The sequence below is a fragment of the Pleurodeles waltl genome, chromosome 3_2 (assembly GCF_031143425.1).
Source record: "Pleurodeles waltl isolate 20211129_DDA chromosome 3_2, aPleWal1.hap1.20221129, whole genome shotgun sequence".
In the NCBI taxonomy this organism is placed as follows: domain Eukaryota; kingdom Metazoa; phylum Chordata; class Amphibia; order Caudata; family Salamandridae; genus Pleurodeles; species Pleurodeles waltl.
In genome coordinates this window covers 93,327,422-93,350,482 of record NC_090441.1, presented here as the reverse complement: position 1 = coordinate 93,350,482, position 23,061 = coordinate 93,327,422, and the positions used below count along the sequence as shown (strand labels likewise).

The 23,061-nt window shown below is 45.2% G+C and overlaps 2 long non-coding RNA genes across 2 annotated transcripts in view; one reads left to right on the top strand and one right to left on the bottom strand.

Annotated features, from left to right (window-relative positions):
• Positions 1 to 5,330: 5,330 nt before the first annotated feature.
• On the bottom strand, positions 5,331 to 6,243 carry LOC138286762 (uncharacterized). Its single transcript, XR_011202052.1, has 2 exons — positions 5,974 to 6,243; positions 5,331 to 5,472 (listed from the first exon to the last, which is right to left on the bottom strand). It is a non-coding gene; the product is annotated as an uncharacterized lncRNA (long non-coding RNA).
• A 51-nt stretch (positions 6,244 to 6,294) lies between these two features.
• LOC138286524 (uncharacterized) overlaps positions 6,295 to 23,061 on the top strand; it is a 54,131-nt gene continuing 37,364 nt past the window's right edge. The window contains exon 1 of the long non-coding RNA XR_011202005.1: positions 6,295 to 6,964. This is a non-coding gene — a long non-coding RNA (uncharacterized lncRNA). The remainder of the gene's footprint in view (positions 6,965 to 23,061) is intronic.

Sequence of the window (23,061 nt, the reverse complement as noted above, 5' to 3'; positions counted from 1 at the left end):
CGCGGCCGGAGAAAAGGGCCACCGCGGGCGCCGCGACCTTTGAGGATGGGCAACGTCTTCTCTGAAGGCCAGCTTCACTCATATGACCAACTGATCCAGACCATGCCCTCCCACCAGTTCAGTTTCTTGCACACAGACAACTCCGCAACATATGCCACACTTTATGGTGACGCATGGGAGATGGAACCTTTCAAGTCCTGCAGACCATACTTACAATGGGCTCAGTCCACCACCTCAGTATGTGGCTGTATAAGGCCATTTGCAAACTCATAGACAACCCCCTGACAACACTGAAGACTAAATGGGAGGATGACTTTGGATGTTTGCTTCACGATAAGAAATGGGAACAGGCATTAGAATACCTGCAGCAGGTCTCCCGGAACACCCAGATCAAAAATATTCAATTTTTCATGCTACACTGGGCATACCTCAACCCCACCAAACTTAACCATTATTACCCAGACACATACATTACTTGCTCTCACTATCTTATACCCAACGCGGACCTCAAGCACATACTTTGGTCTTGCACAGCTTTACAAAGTTACTGGCAGTCAGTACACGCCACCCTGCGGGAGGTCACAGAGTTGGCTGACCTACATATATGGGAGGCATGTGCCTGGGACACTTTGAGATCTAGGAAAAAACACAAGGTATGAACCAGCTTCACAGCCCTCGTATTCCTTCTTGCCAAGTGCGCAATCACATTTCAATTGCGCTCGCCGACGGCTCCAATGGTTGCTGCCTGGCGTGGGTTGATGTGGCAATGGGGGACTACGGAGATGGAAGCCTTCTGATATGAAGAGGTTCGACATCTCTGTAAGCGCCTTATCTCTCTGCAATGGGCCACCCTCCTTGCAGAATTCCTACAGGGTGTGAGTAAGGATGATCTCCCACCATAAGTTAAACTAACTAAACCAGGGACCGTCAATGGTCGGTAACACTGTATTGACTTTCCCTTCTGCACCATCACAAGTACACGGGCCTTTGATGTGTTACTGATTCCCCGGAGGATTACCTATACCTATCCTTAACACCCCCTACATCCCGCCACAGTGGCCTACCAACCCATAGATGACATCCCATAACTAACCTTGGCATCGTCCTCATATACAATACTGTCTATGCCCTTGCGTGCCTCTCAATCATCCCTGCCTGCCACCGTCTTGTCGATACTCTGTCCCCTCCCAGTTTATACGCTTGCCCCAGTTAGTACCGCAGAGACAGGGTGCAGATATACTCTACCGATTTGGAGCGCCCTCTACCACACACCCCTTTATGGAAGTTTCAATATACTCTATGAGTTATTGTACGCTGTTGATATACTAATGTTTGTCCACATAACCTGCTTCTTGTTACAGCGATGATGTACCCTGTTGCAACTGTTGTATGTATTGTAAAACCCAATAAAAACATTTTGTTTAAAAAAAAGTAATATAGACATTTGTACAATGAAATACACATATCTGAAATCAATGTATACATGTTTACAAACACATGTATAAGCACCATTGGTGTCTTGTGCATACTATTGCTGTACACTTGTATTTTGCATATGGTGGTCATGTAGGAAAGAGCCAGCTATTGAGTACATTTCTGAAGATAAATAGGATAGTTATGTGTGGATCTTATGATTGGGGGTAATACATTCCATAGTTTCGCTGCTTGAACAGAGAAACATGCCCCACCCATGGGTTTTTATTGTATGCAGGGATTTTGAAGCGAGGTGCCAATCAGGAGCAGAGGTTCGTTTGTTGTATCTTGTGATTTTGTTCCTGATGAGAAGTAGTTTTGTTCCATATATTGCTTTATGGGTGACACAAAGCAGCTTGAAAATAGATCTTCTGGCAACCGATAACCAATATAGGGGAGATCTGGACTTGTGACTTTGGGCCTCATTATGAGGCTGGTGGTCTTAAGACAGTACCGGTGCTGCTGTGGCAGTCCTACCGCCACATTAAGACCCTGCAGTCAGACCTCCAGGGTTCTGCCGTCTCCGCCAGAATCAGTGATCCCGATGGGCTTATGGCAGGTGGAGGTTGCACTCTGCCAGGGCAGCACTGCATGCAGCACCATGAAAAGGCTGGCAGAGAATAGGTGCAAAGGGCCACAGGGGGCCGCTGCATTGTCCATGCACTTGGCATGGGCAGTGCAGGGGCCCCCCTGTCCAGCACCCTCGCAATGTTCACTGTCTGCTGTTGCACCCTGCAGGCAACAGCATTGCCGCCGGCTCGATTTCGACCCGGAGACAATGCTACTGCCTGTTACCCACTAGGCTGACAGGTAGAAACCTCGTTTAACACCCATAAGCCTAGCAGGAAATTCCTAATAGGTCCGGTGGGGTGGTTGCCACTACGGCAGCAGCCACCCTGTCGGGACTTTGGCAGACAGGTTATACCATCCGTCAAACTCATAATTAGGCCCTTTATATATAGGAGTAGTCTGGCCGCCGAGGTTGGAAATCATTGTCATCTTTCCATAGTTTGGTAGAGGTGATCCACGATAGAGGGCCATTGGCGTAATCAAGTTTAGACAGTACAAGAGAGATAATAGCTTGGACGGCGTGTAGAAATCCTAGGTAGGGAAAGATGCGTTTCAGAGTTTTCATAGTGATGAAGCTTGATCTTGCTAACATATCGACTTGTGCATTCATTGATAGCTTAGAGCCTGTGGTAATTCTGAGGTTTCTACTCCCTTGGAATCTTTAGGAGGTGGTCCCAGATCCTCAAGCCAGGCAGAGAGTGGCTCATAATTTTTCCACTCATTACAGGTGAGTATTTCAGTTTTAGACACATTCAATTTGAAAAGGTTCCAACAGCTTGGAGGCAACTGAAGAATCTTGAGTTTCCAATGTCTTTGGAGCTTTTCAGTTAAAGAAGTATTTGTGTGTCATCTGCATAGCTATAGCAGGTTAGCTGAAATCCACTGATCATTGCCAGTAATGACTTCAAGGTGAGATAATAGAGCCTTGAGGGACTTCACTCTTATGATGTAGAGTTTCGAATAGAAATGAGGAGTATGGATGATATTTGTTCTATTTTCAAGGTAGGATGTGACCCAATCGAGGGCAGTCCCCTCTAAGTCAGGTTCAGAGAATTTAGACTAGAGTGTCATGATCAGCTGTGCTGAAAGTAGCAGAAATGTCCAAGAGAAGCAGTGCAGCTGCCCCTTTGTGGTATACTGTGTTTTTAAGAACATCCCAGATGGAGATTAGGGCGAATTCTGTGCCTTTTCCTTGACAGAATCCTATTTGGAATTCAGAAAATATGGAGTTATATTCAATGAATTGTGACATCTGGGTGGATGTTGCTCTTTCTATTAGTTTGCCAAGGAATTGTCCATTTGCAATAGGTCTGAAGTTGTTTCAGTCTTGGGTCCACGTTTGTTTTCTTTAATACTGAGCATATGTATGTCTCTTTTGTCAAGGAATTATTGATGATTATTCTGACTGGGGTGGCAGCAGAGGTTGTTGAAAGGATGTTCTTGAAGATTTGTGGTGGACAGGGTCAGGGGGTAGCCAGCTGGCTTGCTTGTTTTGAGAAGATCCATAAAATCAGTTTCTGATAGTTGTTTGAAGGAATGTAGAGGCTCTTTGAGAGTGTTTTAGGAAATGTGCTGGTGGTTTTCTTTTGGTTGAAATAGGAATCCAACATGTCTGCTTTGATTGTGTAATGATTTGCTAGTTTGTCAGTACATTCTTGCCAACTAGGAGGGTTTCCTTCTGTGCAGATAGGTTTATGAAATTCAGAATTCTGTTTGAATAGTAGCTTTTTTTATCTTTTTGGCAGAGGACATGTATATTCAGTTGTGTTTGTGTAGGCAAAGTATATCTTGAGTGTTGTTTGTTTTAAGTCTGGTGCGTTGCATCTTTGTTGTTGTACGTTTTGCAGTTCTGCATTCATCCCTTTGGCATGTTTTGTTGTTTTTAGTGGACTTAGAATATCAAAAGCTTCCAGGAGTCACACACAGGGTTTTCAAATAGATTTATTGTGTCCAGATCTGTGTTGGATGTTAGTTGTATTTCAAGATCTTCAAAATCCAGTTTGTTCCAAGGTTGATATGTATTTGCTGGTAAGTTAGCTTTAGGTGTGAAGAGTTATAGTATCTTTTGTTGACAAGCTCCAAGATGGTGGTCTGAACAAGTGACTGGAGTAATCCTTTGGAAAGGTACTCATTCTGGATTGGCAAAAATTATATCTAGGATGTGTGTAGCAATGTGTGTGGGCTTGGGGACAATCTGATGTAGGTTAATTGTCTCTAGGCTAGCAAAGATAGTTCTGGGATGGGGCATATTAGGTTTCTCAAACCATATGTTTAGGTGACGAAGGACGCATAGGTTGGAGTGTAGTGTCAGAATGTTTGAAACTGTGTCTAGAACCGTGTCTTAGAATGTTCCATTGGTAGGTGGTGTTGTATAAAAAAGGAAGAAGTTACAGGAGAAAGTTGGTATAGGGTTCCATCGGTTGTGTGGACTTCACAACCTTGTATGGAAATGTCCCCAACTTTGGTGAGATGTAGTGTTTCCTTGAAAATAACAGCTAGTCTGCCTCCTCTTTTGCCTGTGTGATTATGTGTGAGAGTTTTATAGCCTGGAAGGACAGCTGTGTGCAATACTGGAGCCATGTCATCCCTCAAACATGATTCGGTTATGAAGAGCAAGTAAAGTTGTGTGTCTGTGAGTAGTTCATAGATGTGGTGCTTGTTTTGAGATCAGAATCATGCTTTTATTAGTAGGCAGCATAGGCATTGTTTATGGTGGTAGTGTGAATTTGTTTTCTGGAAGAGCAAATTGTATCCTTTGGGCTTGTAGTAGATGGACTATTGGTGATGTTGTTAACTGTATAGAAAAAGTGTATATTGTTATCCTCGTCCGACAGGCTTAGATGACATTTTGTTGGGTCTGTGTGTGCAGGTGGTCGGGACAGTGGTTGAGAGTGAGGTGGCGGGCTGTACAGTTGTTTTTGTGGTTTAGTCTTGTTGTGTAATAGACAAGGAGATGCAAAGATGTGAGCAGCGGTGTGTTATTTCTGTCATTTGCATATGTTGAGGGTAAAAAGTGTATGTGTTAGGGGTGGTGGTGGAGTATGTGGATCATTTTTTAGGCTCTAAGCTGTGCAATGGATGAAAGGTAAGTTGATGAGTATTGTGTATTGGAGGAGTTTGTAATTGGTTTTGTAACTGATAATGTGAGTGCAAAGTTGGTTTAGGATGCATATGATTTGTGTGGGCATGAGAGAGGGAGTGTGTGTTTGCTTTTTATGATGGACTGTAGTAAGAAAGTGTGTGTGCGGGGCTGGGTACGTCAGTGAGGACACGGAAACAGCGAGGTATGAGTTCGGGTGTGTTTTATTATTTCTTTTGTCGTGGTTTGGTACACAAGTTCTATAGGCTGTATTGTTCACTCTTCTTCGGGCATTAGCTGGACTTCCGGTCTCTTTTCTTTTCCTTCCTTCTTTCAGGGCTCCCAGGAAGCTCATGAAGGGAAAACAAGATAAAGTATCGGTAAGTTGCTTTCCTACGTCTCTTGTTCTTCCCTGTTCTCTATCTTACTCCTTTTCCTCTTTTCTATCTCGGCTTTCTGGTGGACTTCCGTTGTTTTTCTTTCCCTCAGTCTCTTGTTCCTCTTATCGATTTCTCGTTGCCTGCTCCTGAGATAACCTCCTATCTCTCTCTCTCTTCAGATTCTCCTGTTATACTAAGTTATTTGTTTTCCCTTTAGCCTCTTTGTACCACCTTCTTCTATATCATTACCGGTCCTTTTTTTCTTTTTCTCTCTCTCTCGGACCTCCTTTTATACTTTGCCGTTTCTCATATGCTCTTTCTCTTCTCTGTTTACTTTGTTTCTAGGCTCTGGTTTTCCCTTTCTGAGTGTAGTCTTCTTTTATTCCCCCCCCCTGGTTTCACCAGTTATGTTTTCCCCGTTTTTTCCCCCTCACCTCCTTTATCTTTCCCTAAGCTGTACTATGCATGCACCTGGTGTGGCCACGCTTCTCCTGAAGCGTGGTTGGAAACTTCGCGGGGCGCCTCCCGTGCCGCTGTCGATGCTGTAGATCCCTCCGGCTCGCTGTCTGTCAATTTCCCCAGGTCGCTTGATTCTGGTATCGTCTCCGGTCGCTGGAACAGTCATCCGTCCTCTTTTCCCATCACTCCGTCTCCTTCTGCTCCCTTCCCCCTTTCCGCCTGGTTGTTCTCCTTTTGTCCGTTTGCGGGCACGCGAACCAGTTGCCTCTGCCCTCTTGGCCCCGGAAGTTCCAAGGGATTGGGCTCCACGCGGTCCGTTTCCGGGTTGGAGGTGGCAGCGTCACTACATGCCGCCTCCTCGGACGGGCCGGATAACAACGGCCCGTCACTGTGTGTTATGTTTGTTTTTTGTGGAGTAGTCATATGTGATATTGGTGCAGTGAGTTTCTGTATAGGATCTGGTTTTAAAGTACTGGTGTTGGGGAAAGGGGGTGGTTATGTCTGAGAGTATATGTGGAGTTTGAGAGAAGAGAGACAGGGATTATGAGTGTTTATAGTTAATTTGGTAGCATTAAGAGGTAGTATTTGGGGTAAGTGGAGTCTAAGGGGTGGCTGTCTGTCTGTTTTGGGTAAAAAGAGGCTGGTGGTATTATTAGAGGACGACATGAGAGACAGTTGATTAAATGTGTGCTGGTACTGGAATGGGGTCTATAAGGAATAAGTATAGGGTAGAGCTGTTTTGTGTATGAAAAGGGACAGTGTGTTTGAGGAGAGTAAGTTTATGTGTAATGTGTTTTTTTTTAATTCTGTTTGTGATGTGTGTGTTTGATAGTTGTATAGGGCAAAGTACTGGTGTGTGCGTGTGTGTGAGCAAACATGACACAATGTTTAGACAAAATATTGAGTTTAAAATATCGAGAGGCATAAATATCGGAAATCAAATATCATGACAAACAAATATCATGATGCACCAATATAGTTGGCAAGAATATAGTTTTTTTAGGTGAGTAATATCCTTTACACTAGTATAGCCTATAAAAAAAATTGTTAACATTTATTTTAATGTGTATTACTTGATATAGCAATTTTGTGTTACTATTGTTTATATAAATGTTACTACTTTTTTAAAATATATAGCTTGCAATTTTGAATGATTTTGATTTTTTTAAATTTGATTATTAAAAGTAATTTATAGTGTTGTGGCTGGTTGTTGATTTTGGAGGGGGATAGGGTGGGAAGTTAATTAGGTAAGAATTAATTATGAATTATTTAATAAATGTTATTTTATTATATGACAGATGTTTATTATGTTAATTATGTCATGCTTAATTTATTTTCATTGTATGTTATTTACGGGTTGTTATATTTGAAGAGGTATAGGGTAGGAAATTAATTCAGTAATAATGAATTAACAGTTAATTATTAATTGTTAATTAATTATCTGAATTTTAAGTATGTACTTTATGGAATACTTATTTATTGTACTCATTTTAGTTGCAGGATGCTAGATTTGTAGGGGTCTCGGTTAGGAAGTTATTTAAGTAATAATTAACAATTAATTATTAATTGTAAATTAATCATGTATTTGATTTTTAATTATGTGAATTATGGAATACTGATTTATTTCACTTATATTTTAACTGTGGGCTGCTAGATTTTTAGAACTGTATTGTGGGAAGTTAAGTAATATATTTTTTAAATTAATTAGTCATTAGTTACTGGATTTTAAATATAAATTATGGAATACCTATTGTTTTTTAGTTATCTTTTAGGTGTGGTCTACTGGATTTGTAGGGGGAAAAAGTGGGAAGGTAATTAGTAATTGAATAACAATTATTTATTAATTGATGAATATTTTATTGATAGTAATTATGTAAATTGATTAATTGTTTTTAGTTTTTTTAAAACATATTTTTATGTTAATATTTTGTATATTAAGGGTTTAATAGTCTTTCTACATTCATAGGGTTGTCGTACGGTTCCTATTCTGGTAACAAGACTGCAAGTTTTAGGGCGGCAACACCACCGAGTGTGTGTGACTGAGTCAGTCCCACAACGCCTAGAAGCTGTCGACCCAATTCCTGGCTAGCCGCAGAGCCTCACCCAACCCTAGAAAGGAGAAGGTGATTTGTGGCTACCTAAACCTGACACTGACTCCTCAGGGAAGTCATGGTTAACAGATCATACCCCTTTCGCTCAGTTACTCATAGTCTCTTACATGCCAAGGCGGAATAAGAGACGAAAAATGGATTTCAATGCATTTATTGAAGCAATTGCCTTATATTATAAAAAGCAAGAGCTGCGATAATTAGGCAGATGAAACATAAAACAGTAATCATCATTATAATTAGTGTGAAGAAGATAAACAACCCCACCATCTTTGTATAATCCTAAAAGCCTAAAGATTCCTACCTACACCCTGTGTGTAAAACCTGAGAGCATAGCAGTGGTAACCCTTCTGCATGTCCCGATCTACGGGAGGGACCTGACCCCATAACTGAAGAGGTTGGCAAGGGTCTGCCTAGTGTCTGGATGGCAATCCTCTCTGGTAGCTGAAGAGTCAGTGCCAGGTTCAGCAAAGCTGTCAATCGAATGTTGTGCATCGCAGGGTGGTCATGACTGGAATGACCTCTGCCCCCTTTAGGCATTATGAATCCTGCAGTGTTCTAAGAACAGGTCTGACATACTAATGTGACTGGGAATGAGGGACTGACTCCTGGGATCCCGGAGTAGCAAAATGAGTTAGAATATCATGTACCAAACATGACAGCCTTCAACAGGGCACAAAGTGAAATGTGTTAAAGGGGCTGATAAAATGTGCAGCACAAACAACTATGTCTGCTCAAAATAAAGGAGCTAATTATAATATGAAAACAATGAGCTAAAGGCTGGCTGTGCTAAAAAATATGAAAGGAATAAAAACGTGTCTACTTGTAAATGGCACAAGCTATGGGCCTAATGCTAAAATAAAGTGTCCAACCCAGGCACTAAGGAGAGCCTACAACAGGATTACTCATATATGTAATGTATTTGAAGTGAAGTACTTTCCCTCCTCTTTCTTAGACTGCAGCAGGAATGGCAAAATTAACATTTTTGCAGTTCCCTACAGTTGCGCTTTTTAGAGTGGGAATAGTCAATTACACCCCTCTGAAATCCTATGATTTCCCTACTGTTGAAAACACTTGCATGGGAATAGGAAATTTCACCCCTCTGAAGTACAACGCTTTCCCTACTGTTGCACTGTTTGGTGTGGGAATAGTAAATTTTGCCCCTCTGAAATCCAATGCTTTTCCTACTGTTGCCCTGTTTGGTGTGAGAAAAGTCAATTTAACCCCTCCAAAATCCAATGCTTTCCCTACTGTTGCCCTGTTTGGAGTGACAATTATTATTGATAATAAACTTACCCCCTCTGAAATCCAGCACTTTCACTCCTGTTGTTTAGGTTCGAATTTCATCCTTCAGACTGATCATAAACCCTTAGTGGGTATTCTTTCCCCAGGCGGTGGTTGGAATGCCACGGCTCGCATTGCCCGACTTGTGTCAAGGTTGCAAGAGTATTGTTTCAACGTTGAATATGTGCTGGGGAGGAGTAATGCGGTGGCTGATTGTTTGTCGAGACTTCCACAGAATGGGAAAAAGGAGGATAATGCAGGCTGTGAGCTGTTGGAGAATTTCCACTGTGTCAGAGTATGTGACTGTAGAATTTGGTGGCATCAATGAAGATGAATGGATGGAATGTGTAAAAAATGATTGTGTGTTACAAGAGGTAAAGAAGTATGTGAGAGAGGGTTGGCCTGTCAGAGGTAGGGTGTCGGCGGAGTTAGAACCTTTTGGTAAGGTTAGAGATGAACTGGAGGTGGAAAACGAGATGTTGTTTAAGAAAGGGAAGTGCATTCCTCCTAGGCGTTTGATGGAAACTATTTTAAGATTAGCCCATGAGGGGCACCCAGGAATGTCGTCTATGAAACGTTTGGTAAGCACGTGCTTCTGGTGGCCGGGAATGGATAAAATGGTTGACAGGGTGGTCAGGGAGTGTGTTGTTTGTGTGAATGCAGAAATTTTTTTAAGAACCATGCATGCGCCTCTGGTTCCTGTTTCCTGGCCGTCCTCTCCTTGGCAGAAATTGGGATTTGATATTACCGGTCCGTTCCATTCACTTCCAGCAGATGCGCGGTATGCTTTAGTGCTTATTAATTATTTTTCCAAATGGCCAGAGGTAAAAATGGTTCCGTGTGTATCTTCGGGTGTTATTATAGAATTTTTCAAGGAAGTTTTTGCTAGAGAAGGTTATCCTGAAGTTTTGATTTCGGATAATGGGGTCCAATTGATTGCTAGTGAAACACAGAGTTTTTTTAAGTACAACAACATTAAACATGTTACTACTCCGTTGTATGATCCACAAGGCAATGGCAGGTTGAGAGATTTAACCGTGTTCTTAAAGATAGCATAATTTGGGCACGTGGATTTGGAGGATTGTGGAAGGAAAAGTTGAAAGAAAAATTATGGCATTATCTTATTACTCCACAATCCACGACAGGTGTAAGTCCTTTTAGATTGTTGCGGGGTAGACATCCTCTATCAAAATTATGTCCATGGTGGTTCCATGGTGGAAGTATGACAGAGAATGGGAAAAGGTGTCTCTGGAAGAAGTCAGGGAAAGGGTTAGGTGCAAACAAACGAAGTTTAAAGAGATCCATGACAGGAAGTGGAATGTGAAGGAACCTAACTTTGCAGTGGGAGACTGGGTTAAGGTACGTAAGCCTGGGATCGTAAGAAAAACTGCAAGTAAATTTGGAAGGGCTATCAAGGTGGTCAAAGTTCTGAGGAATAGTGTGGTTACGCAGGATGGCAAAGTGTGGAATGTGAGGAGTGTAGCGAAGTGCAGTGGTGATCAAGTTTATTGTGATGAAGGAGGGTGTGTTGATTATCACCTGGTGGAGGGTTGGAGTGGTCTTGGTGAGGAAAGTGCACGGTATATTGAATGTGTGGGAAGCGAAATGGACCGGTATGTCCCTGATGAAGCCTCTGGGGAAGTGGGAATGGCTGTGAATCAAGGGAGTTATGGTGACAATGTCATGAACAGGGATCCTGTTGCTTCAAGGGTTAAATCCAATGTGAGAAAACGTTGTCCGCCTTTCAAATTTAGAGATTTTGTTTAATTGGAGATTTAGTTAATGTTGTATAAAATGTTTGGTATATCGACTATTCTCCTTTTAATTGTTTTGTTGTTATATTGTTTGTTTGCCTGTGCATTTGTAACGTAAATAATTTTATTATATAATTTGTTTTATTTTTTTCCTCATACTTTTGTTGTTCTGTTTAGGAAGGGAAATGTGTTATAACTGGGTAATATGTTAATAGCAGAATGTTGGGATGGAATGTGGGGCTGGAAAATGTTGGGGGCTGCTTGGGGAGGCATTCGGGAATTGGAGACGGAGAGGAGCGGAGGACATTCACGCTCATCTAAAATAAACTACATTTACCCTACCACTGGTGAAACAAAGGAGTTTTTTACAATGTTACTCATCTATGTCATACTTGACACAAATGCCCAGTGGCCTGCAATGAGGAAAGCTACATACAAGTTAAATAGCAGCAGCATCAAACCAATGAGAAGATTGAGGGTATGGATTGCACAGGATGACATGTGTCAAAGACACAAAACCACACATATGATACCTTTGGACCCAGATAACATAGCACACAGGTCTAATGTGTGGAGCAGTACACTACCATCCTACTGTCCAGACAGTCTGGGCATGGAACTCACACACCGCCAACATGATGCCATACAGTACCTAGATCTATCCATGTTCACTTCACATGTCAGACCTGCATATCCCACCAGCCTGTGACACAATTCAGAATTGACCAAATGAGGATGATGTTGTGAAGAAATCTGCAAAGTATAAATGTAATACCAAACGTATAGGGAGGTCATGGTAATGAAGACCAATAAAGACATTTCCCAAATACAATAGTAACACTGATTATGCAGTGTGACAAACATTAACAAAGGAGATCATCACGATAAGCACAATTCCAAGTACAAATTTGCATGCACACCTGAGCTATGTACTGCTAAGCAACTAATGAGCTGTCTGATTGTCATACAAAGACCCGTCTCAAACATCTCCGAGCCCCCCAATAACCCACTGAGTCAAGTATTTAACACAACAGACACCTACAGTCAGTTGAAGTACTGATTGATAAGATCTGCCCGGCTGTCTCCACCTTCATCCTCATCACTATCATCCTCACTTGGCATTTCTGCATTCTCAACCGCTGGAACTAATAGCTTCCCCTCATCTGGTATATATGGGATCTGACATCTCAAGGCGAGGTTGTGGAGCATGCAGAAGGCATCAATGATTTGACACACTTTGGCGGGTGAGTAGAGGAGGGATCCACCAGACTTATCAATGCAATGAAATCTAGCCTTTAGGAGCCCAAAAGATGGCTCCACGACACATCTTGTCCTTCTGTGGCTCTCACTGAAGCAAACTTCCCCTGGCGTGGTTGGGTACCTCACTGGTGTCATCAAACAGGGACGGTTTGGCTAGCCAGAATCCCCTGTAAGGAATTGTTACATGTGTGCATACATAAATCTTTGACATCATTACATTTGGCAGCAGCCATTAGATACTGGCACACATCACATATATCACTTCCCAGCCAGCCAGGCCCTCTCTGTGTACTGTTGTCTCATCAGCAGTGGGATATTGCTGCCCCGCACGATGAAAGCATCATGTATTGAACATGGGTACTTTGCACATACATGGGAAATGTAGAGGTCTGCCAAACAGACTACTTGCACATTCATGGAGTGGAAGTTCTTCCTGCTCCAATATACCTGTTCATTGCCATGTGGGAGAACCAAGGCTACATGGGTACCATCAATGGCTCCCACCACATGTGGGATGTGTGCCAAAGCATAAAAATTAGCCTTCACATGGGCCAAGTCTTCATGTTGTGGAACTCGGATGTAGCTGTCCAGGTGTTTCAACAGTGCTGAGAGGACATCCTTCAAGACCAAACTGAATATTGACTGTGACATCCCTGGAGTTAGGGCCACTTTTTTTTTTAAAGGAGCCTGTGGCCAGGAAGTGCAGCACTGACGTGACTTGTACAATGGGTGGAATGCTATTGGGATGACAAATAACAGGCATCAGATCTGGCTACAACTGACAACAGAGATCCATGATTGTCTGCCTATCCAGGCGGTAGATCTGGATGACGTTGATCGTCCATGGCCTGAAGGTCTGCTAGTGGACAGTACACTGGAGGTTGTCTGCCCCTTCTCATTCCAGGGTAACTAGATGATGGAATATAAGAAGGGAGGTCTACCGGTCATTGGGTCCATTGTAAGTGTGAAACTACATATGTCACACATGATGCTTGCACATTCCACATGAAAAAGGTAAACATGGTACACAGGACATAACTAGGGGAATAATGGCTTATTGCTGCAATGTCATGCCCTTAGATCAATTGTGATTAGGAAATGGATATGCATGTCACTGAAAGTCTCAGTGATGATGACATTCTTACCATGTTTCACATATGATAGACACTAATACCATTGATCCAATTGCCATGAGGGTGCAGACTATGCCACTAATGATACATTCCTCACATATCATGAACATTACAACATTCATGTTAAATCTGAATTCAAATACATGGTTGCACAATCCCAGTACTGAAAACTATAGTGTAGATATGTTTCTGACCTGTTCCGAGCATATAAGGACCTTAAAATGGCAGCTGCCTGATCTACTGTACATTAAGAAATGACCAAAGTCCACCGGCGGATGATGTCATGGTGGTAGGCGTATGCGACCACAGTGGATATTGCCATTGGAACACATTGCTTCCTTTGGCGGTCTTGGGCCAATGGCGATGTCTGCCAGAGGTGACGGTGTCTTACATGACGGATGTGACTGCCATTTCGTACTTCATCTCTCACTTGACTCCTGATACTGCTGCCAGCAAGACCTCCATGACTTGAGCTGCTGTGCACTGCCTCTGGGAGATCTGTGTACACATTGATGTACCGTAGCCATCTATAGCACTCAGGTGTGCACATACCTATGTAACTTAAATATGTAGTCCCCTCATTACAATAGCATTTATAGTATACATACGACTGTGCCATATGTGTACCATTATACTGCCTTTCCTACAGTGGTGATTGTACGTACCCACCAACAGGTCAATCCTTACAATATCATTGTGGTAAGTTGTGCAGCTCCTTTATTTCTGTCCTCTGCAATGTCTTGAGATTCCTGTCCATGATCAAATTAGTCATACACATTCTTGTCATCTCTAGGTTTCTAATGCTTTATGATGAGTGACAGCAGCATTTGAGGCTATGATGTCCACCTGACATGTCACATGGCATACAAGGTTAACTCCTTCACATATGTTACAAGGTTATCCCCCTTGGTAAGTGAGGAGTGTACACTCATATGTGGAGTCTCATCAGAGTAGACAACATGCATGTTGGATACCATTGAGGTGTTGCAGCATTTCAATGACAACACAAACATTGGTATCAGAGACTAGGTATTATACTGCCTTCCCAATGTTCTGTTAGTGGAAAGTGACCACACTGCTTTGTCCTTGTGCATACTGTACTAGACATGACCCATAGGCAATGATAGCCTATTCACAGTTAAAAGCTTGACAGATATGTGTCAACATCATGTATCATTTAAGGGTTCAGTTATGAATCAACATTGGAAATAGTCATGTGTACTTGCTGTTGCTATGAAGGATGTGGCAATTGAGTCCTGGCTATTTGGGAACCTAATGCTGGCAATGACACCTATATGTTGCAGGTGTGAAGTTTCACATAGGCATGTGAGTTGTGTTGTAATTGTTTCTAGGGTTGTGGCCTGCATCATGATAGGTGTACCTGTCATGTTAGCAACACATGTTACAGGTTTCCATATGTCCTGGGTGTATGCTTGTAAGTATGTGAAATGAAGAAGTTATGGCTTGTCTACAATAGGCTTGCTTGCCTTTGCTTTACAACATGTGTTGTAGCCTGGTTTTTTACATCAGAGTAAAATATTTGTATGTGTTGAGTATGTGTTTTTAATAGTGGTAAGCAAATGGGGATTCCTAAACTATTGTTTGATTGGTGCTTGACTATGTGGTTGTGGATAGGGAACCTCTATCATGTGTCAAAGTCACCTTGTCATGGTATGGTCTGTGTGATTGGTCAACTTGATTATTTGTATTGTAGGTGTCAGTTAGCTTGCTTAGCTGGTGTATAACAATGTTTATATTGAGGAAGCTACTTCATATTTTGTTGTAACATGATGTTGGCAGTTAACCTGCACTACCTGGGGGTGTTGGTGAACAGGATGTAATGAGACTTATGTGTATAGTATGATGGAAGTGTTATCTTGTGAATGTGACGACCAGACCTGACTTTCTGTTTTTCAGCATCAGCACCGGCAGGAGATTGAGATGGGGCACAGCCGAGTGGGGAAGCCCCTCTTAGCCCTGCTGCCCTCAGTGAAGAGTCTATTGACCTCCTGAGGTCGATCTCTGTGGGTCAGTTGACCATGGTGAATGCCATCCAGGGACTGGCAACTCAAATCCAACAGAGCAATGCGTTCCTGGAGGGCATTCACGGTGCACTGGCTGGCCTACAAAGATCATTTTAGGCTCTGGCCTCCACACTGACGGCAGCCAGTCACCCTTTATCTACTGTCCCCCCTCCACCTTCCTCTTCCCAGTCTAAATCCCTCCTTCACTGAACTAGCCAAAGCACACAAACAGACAAGAATGCATCCACCTCAACATCGAAGGGTAGCGCAGACAAACATAAGCACCACAAGACTCACCACCGGCACGCACACACACAACAGCCACCTGCAGACACAGTAAGAGTCCCAAACTGCCCTGACACCCCCACCACCACCAGCATCACAGACCCGATACCTGGCACACCTGCAAACATCACACCAACATTCACAGATCCAGCCACCACCACCTAGCCTACCAGCAGACAGCACCCCAGCAGACCCTCAAGAATCCACCACAGTCACCACACCTGCACACACGACAACCACTGACATACCTACAACCAGCAGCACATCTACCATACCTGCAGTCACCACCCCAACAGACAGCCAACCACCCACTCACCACGGCTTCCTCCAGCACCTCCAGCACCCCTCAACTCAGGAAACATAAACACCCACACTCACCAACCCAACAGACACCCACCACCCACAAGCACACCTCCCACAAACACATACCCAAAACATCCACACCGACACATCATACAACCACTCCCTTACTCTACACACCCAAACCCCCTTCTGATGAACGTTCCCGTGTGTCCAAAAAAACTTTCCTTGCTGAGTTTGACCTTTCCCCTACTCTTCCGCCTGTGATACCCCTAAGAGAACCCTTTTCCTCCCCAAGGCCATCCCTTCCACATCCAAGGCTTACCATACCCCCTGCCAGCACCCATGCCCCTCCCCCGCCAAGAAGTCCATCCCTCTCAAAAAAGCTCCACCCCATCCCAAGCCAAAGCCTAAACCCTTACCTCCCAAGCCTAAACCCAAGCCCCTTCCCCCCACCACCACCACCCCTGAATCCCTGATGTGCCTGCCCCCTGGATGCCCCTACCTGTGGAGTTTACTGGCAGTCAGAAGTCAAGTAGGGGCTCCATTTAGTGCCTTTGGTGCTGTTGTATTGTGAACAATGGACTGGCCTATGGCCTTGTGACTATTTAATTCACTATACTTTCCCTAAACATAACCAACCAGTTGTTGTTTTTTTGGTGGCATCTTCGTCCTGCGTTTCCTTTCCTAGGTTTAAGTTGTTTCTGGCTGCATTGGTTGTTTTCCAGTATATGTGTGTGTGTGCTGCTTGATACTTCCGGTATTGTCTGATCAGCCTGTGAGGTTGTGTGCAGTGCTTTTATCCCCCAGGGATAGGGTGTATTTTGTGTGATGGGTATGTGTATGTAGCTGAAATGTTGTCATGGTGGTTTGTTGTGCTAGTGATGATATGTGTTTGTTGTAGTGCTGTGTGGCTTTGTGTGTTTAAACTGTTTGTGTCTGCATGTATTGTGCATGGAATGATAGTTTTGGTGTGCTGTGTGTGATGTGTGTGTCAATTGCTAGGTTGTGTGATGGTGTAATCGAGAGTGTTCCATCACAGATGGTTCTACATTGTGTTGTATGTGCGTGAAGTCCCTGGCCAGTGTCGGTAGTGAGAGTTTGACATGTGTTTATATTTGTGCGGTTGTGGTGTTGTTACGAGTTCGTATGTTGTATTTGTATTTATGAGGGCGGGTCTGTGCTGTGTTGCCGTATGTAAGTGTGTGTTCCTGACGTGTGGTGCATATGTTTGCTGGCTGCAGTTTGCATGCTGTGTATGTATGGGTGGATTGGTTGCTGCATGTGAGTGTGTGTGTCACTGTACTATTATGTGTGAGTATAGCCCTCGCACCCCCCACCCTATTGTATGTTATGTGCAAGTATAAATTCATACAATTAACTAATGTAACAGGTTGTTGTCGTCCTCGTCCGCGAGGACTCCATTGTCTTTTGGCGAGCAGGAGCAGCGGGATGTCATCTAGTAGTTATTCCAATGTGGCTCCAAACGAGTATGGCATCCTGGAGGTGAGTGTCTCCCTTTATTGTGTTCGTTTCTGCCTGGTGATCCGTGGTGGTCTGCCTGCAGCGGTTATGATGGTGGTGTGCAACCTCCTAATGAGTCCAGCGAAAACATGGTCTCTGCTGGACTGATGGTGGCTCCTATCGACCGTGGTGGTCTGACCGCACTGGCAGTGCTTTGGCGGGATTCTGTATGCATCACCGCCAGTGTCATAATTTGGCGGTCTTCTCCACCAGCCTGTTGGAGGTTGGACTGCCACAGCCAACCTGGAGGTCCTCGGACCGCCAAACTTGTAATGAGGCCTTAGTCTCTTCCACCATTTTCATTACACCTATTTCATTGCTTTTCCATTTCCATTCATTTCCTTTCCCATTCACTCTGACTGCAGATCATTTTTAGCTCGGCCGCACAAATGCCTTGGCTTGTTGTAAGCATTGTGGGCTTTTAACCGCGCCCACCTCCCACCCATCACTTTCAGTAGTTCGTTGGCTTGCCTTTCAAAAATCCTTTGTTATCATTGGTAAATGTGAAATAAACTACAGCCGGTCCGGTGAGTTAAAACACAGGTTTATTCCTTATTAAAGACTGGGAGGGAGACCCGCATAACTGCCGACATCTTCTCCACTCCATTTTCTCCACTCGGTTCTGTCCACGTACTCACACGCCAGAATCCCCCATTGCATGTCGCGTGGAACAGAACCGTACGAGGATATTACACACCCCCCTTCCCTCAACAATTAAAAAATTTACAACATCGTACAGAAAATTGAAATATTAACTTAACATCAATTAAATATACAATAAATAAAAATACTGATGATACAAACGAAGTATAACCCTAGGCATAAGCACTTTGACAATGAACAATTTTTTTTTTTAAAGCATCACATGTTAAAGTTGGTGACTGTTTGACGAAGTCGGTTGATTACTGCTTGACATAGTCATCGAATCTCTTAGGCACCTTCAACAATGACCTGTCCCTCACCTTCACGCCTACACACTCACCCTTGATCAATGGAGGGTCAGTAGTACTGATACCGTTATCTTCATTCTTACCAGAGCTGTCTCCCAACTCCAATGACTTCTTCCGTGTGAGACATGCAGGCACCTTTATAACCTTAAACAACAAGTGATGGACGGAATGCTGAACATTGTCAAACACTCACCCCCAGTCATAGATCTGGGTTTAATCCATCGTTCTTTTGCTCACCATGCCACCCCAGTTTGGACCCAGCCATATGCAAATCAGTCTTGACCCTGTTCCTCATGGGAACAGTCCAGACCGAACTGCCAAGCCAGGTCCTCACTGGACCGGAAACAAGCATCCTGGGACCGGTTTCGGGGGTTTCACCCCTCATCAGCCAGGCTAGCTTGATGCCAGTGGCATGGGAAGCACGGGACCCACGTCTGGGCATACCCTTCCCACTTAGGGCGACAAAGCAAAAACAACAAGTGATGGACGGAATGCTGAACATTGTCAAACACTCACCCCCAGTCATAGATCTGGGTTTAATCCATCGTTCTTTTGCTCACCATGCCACCCCAGTTTGGACCCAGCCATATGCAAATCAGTCTTGACCCTGTTCCTCATGGGAACAGTCCAGACCGAACTGCCAAGCCAGGTCCTCACTGGACCGGAAACAAGCATCCTGGGACCGGTTTCGGGGTTTCACCCCTCATCAGCCAGGCTAGCTTGATGCCAGTGGCATGGGAAGCACGGGACCCACGTCTGGGCATACCCTTCCCACTTAGGGCGACAAAGCAAAAACAACAAGTGATGGACGGAATGCTGAACATTGTCAAACACTCACCCCCAGTCATAGATCTGGGTTTAATCCATCGTTCTTTTGCTCACCATGCCACCCCAGTTTGGACCCAGCCATATGCAAATCAGTCTTGACCCTGTTCCTCATGGGAACAGTCCAGACCGAAACTGCCAAGCCAGGTCCTCACTGGACCGGAAACAAGCATCCTGGGACCGGTTTTGGGGTTTCACCCCTCATCAGCCAGGCTAGCTTGATGCCAGTGGCATGGGAAGCACGGGACCCACGTCTGGGCATACCCTTCCCACTTAGGGCGACAAAGCAAAAACAACAAGTGATGGACGGAATGCTGAACATTGTCAAACACTCACCCCCAGTCATAGATCTGGGTTTAATCCATCGTTCTTTTGCTCACCATGCCACCCCAGTTTGGACCCAGCCATATGCAAATCAGTCTTGACCCTGTTCCTCATGGGAACAGTCCAGACCAAACTGCCAAGCCAGGTCCTCACTGGACCGGAAACAAGCATCCTGGGACCGGTTTCGGGGTTTCACCCCTCATCAGCCAGGCTAGCTTGATGCCAGTGGCATGGGAAGCACAGGACCCACGTCTGGGCATACCCTTCCCACTTAGGGCGACAAAGCAAAAACAACAAGTGATGGACGGAATGCTGAACATTGTCAAACACTCACCCCCAGTCATAGATCTGGGTTTAATCCATCGTTTGGACGGAATGCTGAACATTGTCAAACACTCACCCCCAGTCATAGATCTGGGTTTAATCCATCGTTCTTTTGCTCACCATGCCACCCCAGTTTGGACCCAGCCATATGCAAATCAGTCTTGACCCTGTTCCTCATGGGAACAGTCCAGACCGAACTGCCAAGCCAGGTCCTCACTGGACCGGAAACAAGCATCCTGGGACCGGTTTCGGGGTTTCACCCCTCATCAGCCAGGCTAGCTTGATGCCAGTGGCATGGAAAGCACGGGACCCACGTCTGGGCATACCCTTCCCACTTAGGGCGACAAAGCAAAAACAACAAGTGATGGACGGAATGCTGAACATTGTCAAACACTCACCCCCAGACATAGATCTGGGTTTAATCCATCGTTCTTTTGCTCACCATGCCACCCCAGTTTGGACCCAGCCATATGCAAATCAGTCTTGACCCTGTTCCTCATGGGAACTGTCCAGACCGAACTGCCAAGCCAGGTCCTCACTGGACCGGAAACAAGCATCCTGGGACCGGTTTCGGGGTTTCACCCCTCATCAGCCAGGCTAGCTTGATGCCAGTGGCATGGGAAGCACGGGACCCACGTCTGGGCATACCCTTCCCACTTAGGGCGACAAAGCAAAAACAACAAGTGATGGACGGAATGCTGAACATTGTCAAACACTCACCCCCAGTCATAGATCTGGGTTTAATCCATCGTTCTTTTGCTCACCATGCCACCCCAGTTTGGACCCAGCCATATGCAAATCAGTCTTGACCCTGTTCCTCATGGGAACAGTCCAGACCGAACTGCCAAGCCAGGTCCTCACTGGACCGGAAACAAGCATCCTGGGACCGGTTTCGGGGTTTCACCCCTCATCAGCCAGGCTAGCTTGATGCCAGTGGCATGGGAAGCACGGGACCCACGTCTGGGCATACCCTTCCCACTTAGGGCGACAAAGCAAAAACAACAAGTGATGGACGGAATGCTGAACATTGTCAAACACTCACCCCCAGTCATAGATCTGGGTTTAATCAATCGTTCTTTTGCTCACCATGCCACCCCAGTTTGGACCCAGCCATATGCAAATCAGTCTTGACCCTGTTCCTCATGGGAACAGTCCAGACCGAACTGCCAAGCCAGGTCCTCACTGGACCGGAAACAAGCATCCTGGGACCGGTTTTGGGGTTTCACCCCTCATCAACCAGGCTAGCTTGATGCCAGTGGCATGGGAAGCACGGGACCCACGTCTGGGCATACCCTTCCCACTTAGGGCGACAAAGCAAAAACAACAAGTGATGGACGGAATGCTGAACATTGTCAAACACTCACCCCCAGTCATAGATCTGGGTTTAATCCATCGTTCTTTTGCTCACCATGCCACCCCAGTTTGGACCCAGCCATATGCAAATCAGTCTTGACCCTGTTCCTCATGGGAACAGTCCAGACCGAACTGCCAAGCCAGGTCCTCACTGGACCGGAAACAAGCATCCTGGGACCGGTTTCGGGGTTTCACCCCTCATCAGCCAGGCTAGCTTGATGCCAGTGGCATGGGAAGCACGGGACCTACGTCTGGGCATACCCTTCCCACTTAGGGCGACAAAGCAAAAACAACAAGTGATGGACGGAATGCTGAACATTGTCAAACACTCACCCCCAGTCATAGATCTGGGTTTAATCCATCGTTCTTTTGCTCACCATGCCACCCCAGTTTGGACCCAGCCATATGCAAATCAGTCTTGACCCTGTTCCTCATGGGAACAGTCCAGACCGAACTGCCAAGCCAGGTCCTCACTGGACCGGAAACAAGCATCCTGGGACCGGTTTCGGGGTTTCACCCCTCATCAGCCAGGCTAGCTTGATGCCAGTGGCATGGGAAGCACGGGACCCAAACGGGCAGCAAAAAAACGATGGATTAAACCCAGATCTGTGACTGGGGGTGAGTGTTTGCATTGTCAGCACTCCGTCCATCATCATTTTGTTTTGCTAATGTTGCCCTAAGTGGGAAGGGTATGCCCAGACGTGGGTCCCGTGCTTCCCATGCCACTGGATTCAAGCTAGCCTGGCTGATGAGGGGTGAAACCCCGAAACCGGTCCCAGGATGCTTGTTTCCAGTCCAGGGAGGACCTGGCCTGGCAGTTCGGGCTGGACTGTTCCCATAGGGAACAGGGTCAAGACTGATTTACATATGGCTGGGTCCAAACTGGAATGGCATGGGCAGCAAAAAAACGATGGATTAAACCCAGATCTGTGACTGGGGGTGAGTGTTTGCATTGTCAGCACTCCGTCCATCATCATTTTGTTTTGCTAATGTTGCCCTAAGTGGGAAGGGTATGCCCAGACGTGGGTCCCGTGGTTCCAATGCCACTGGATTCAAGCTAGCCTGGCTGATGAGAGGTGAAACCCCGAAACCGGTCCCAGGATGCTTGTTTCCAGTCCAGGGAGGACCTGGCCTGGCAGTTCGGGCTGGACTGTTCCCATAGGGAACAGGGTCAAGACTGATTTGCATATGGCTGGGTCCAAACTGGAATGGCATGGGCAGCAAAAAAACGATGGATTAAACCCAGATCTGTGACTGGGGGTGAGTGTTTGCATTGTCAGCACTCCGTCCATCATCATTTTGTTTTGCTAATGTTGCCCTAAGTGGGAAGGGTATGCCCAGACGTGGGTCCCGTGCTTCCCATGCCACTGGATTCAAGCTAGCCTGGCTGATGAGGGGTGAAACCCCGAAACCGGTCCAAGGATGCTTGTTTCCAGTCCAGGGAGGACCTGGCCTGGCAGTTCGGGCTGGACTGTTCCCATAGGGAACAGGGTCAAGACTGATTTGCATATGGCTGGGTCCAAACTGGAATGGCATGGGCAGCAAAAAAACGATGGATTAAACCCAGATCTGTGACTGGGGGTGAGTGTTTGCATTGTCAGCACTCCGTCCATCATCATTTTGTTTTGCTAATGTTGCCCTAAGTGGGAAGG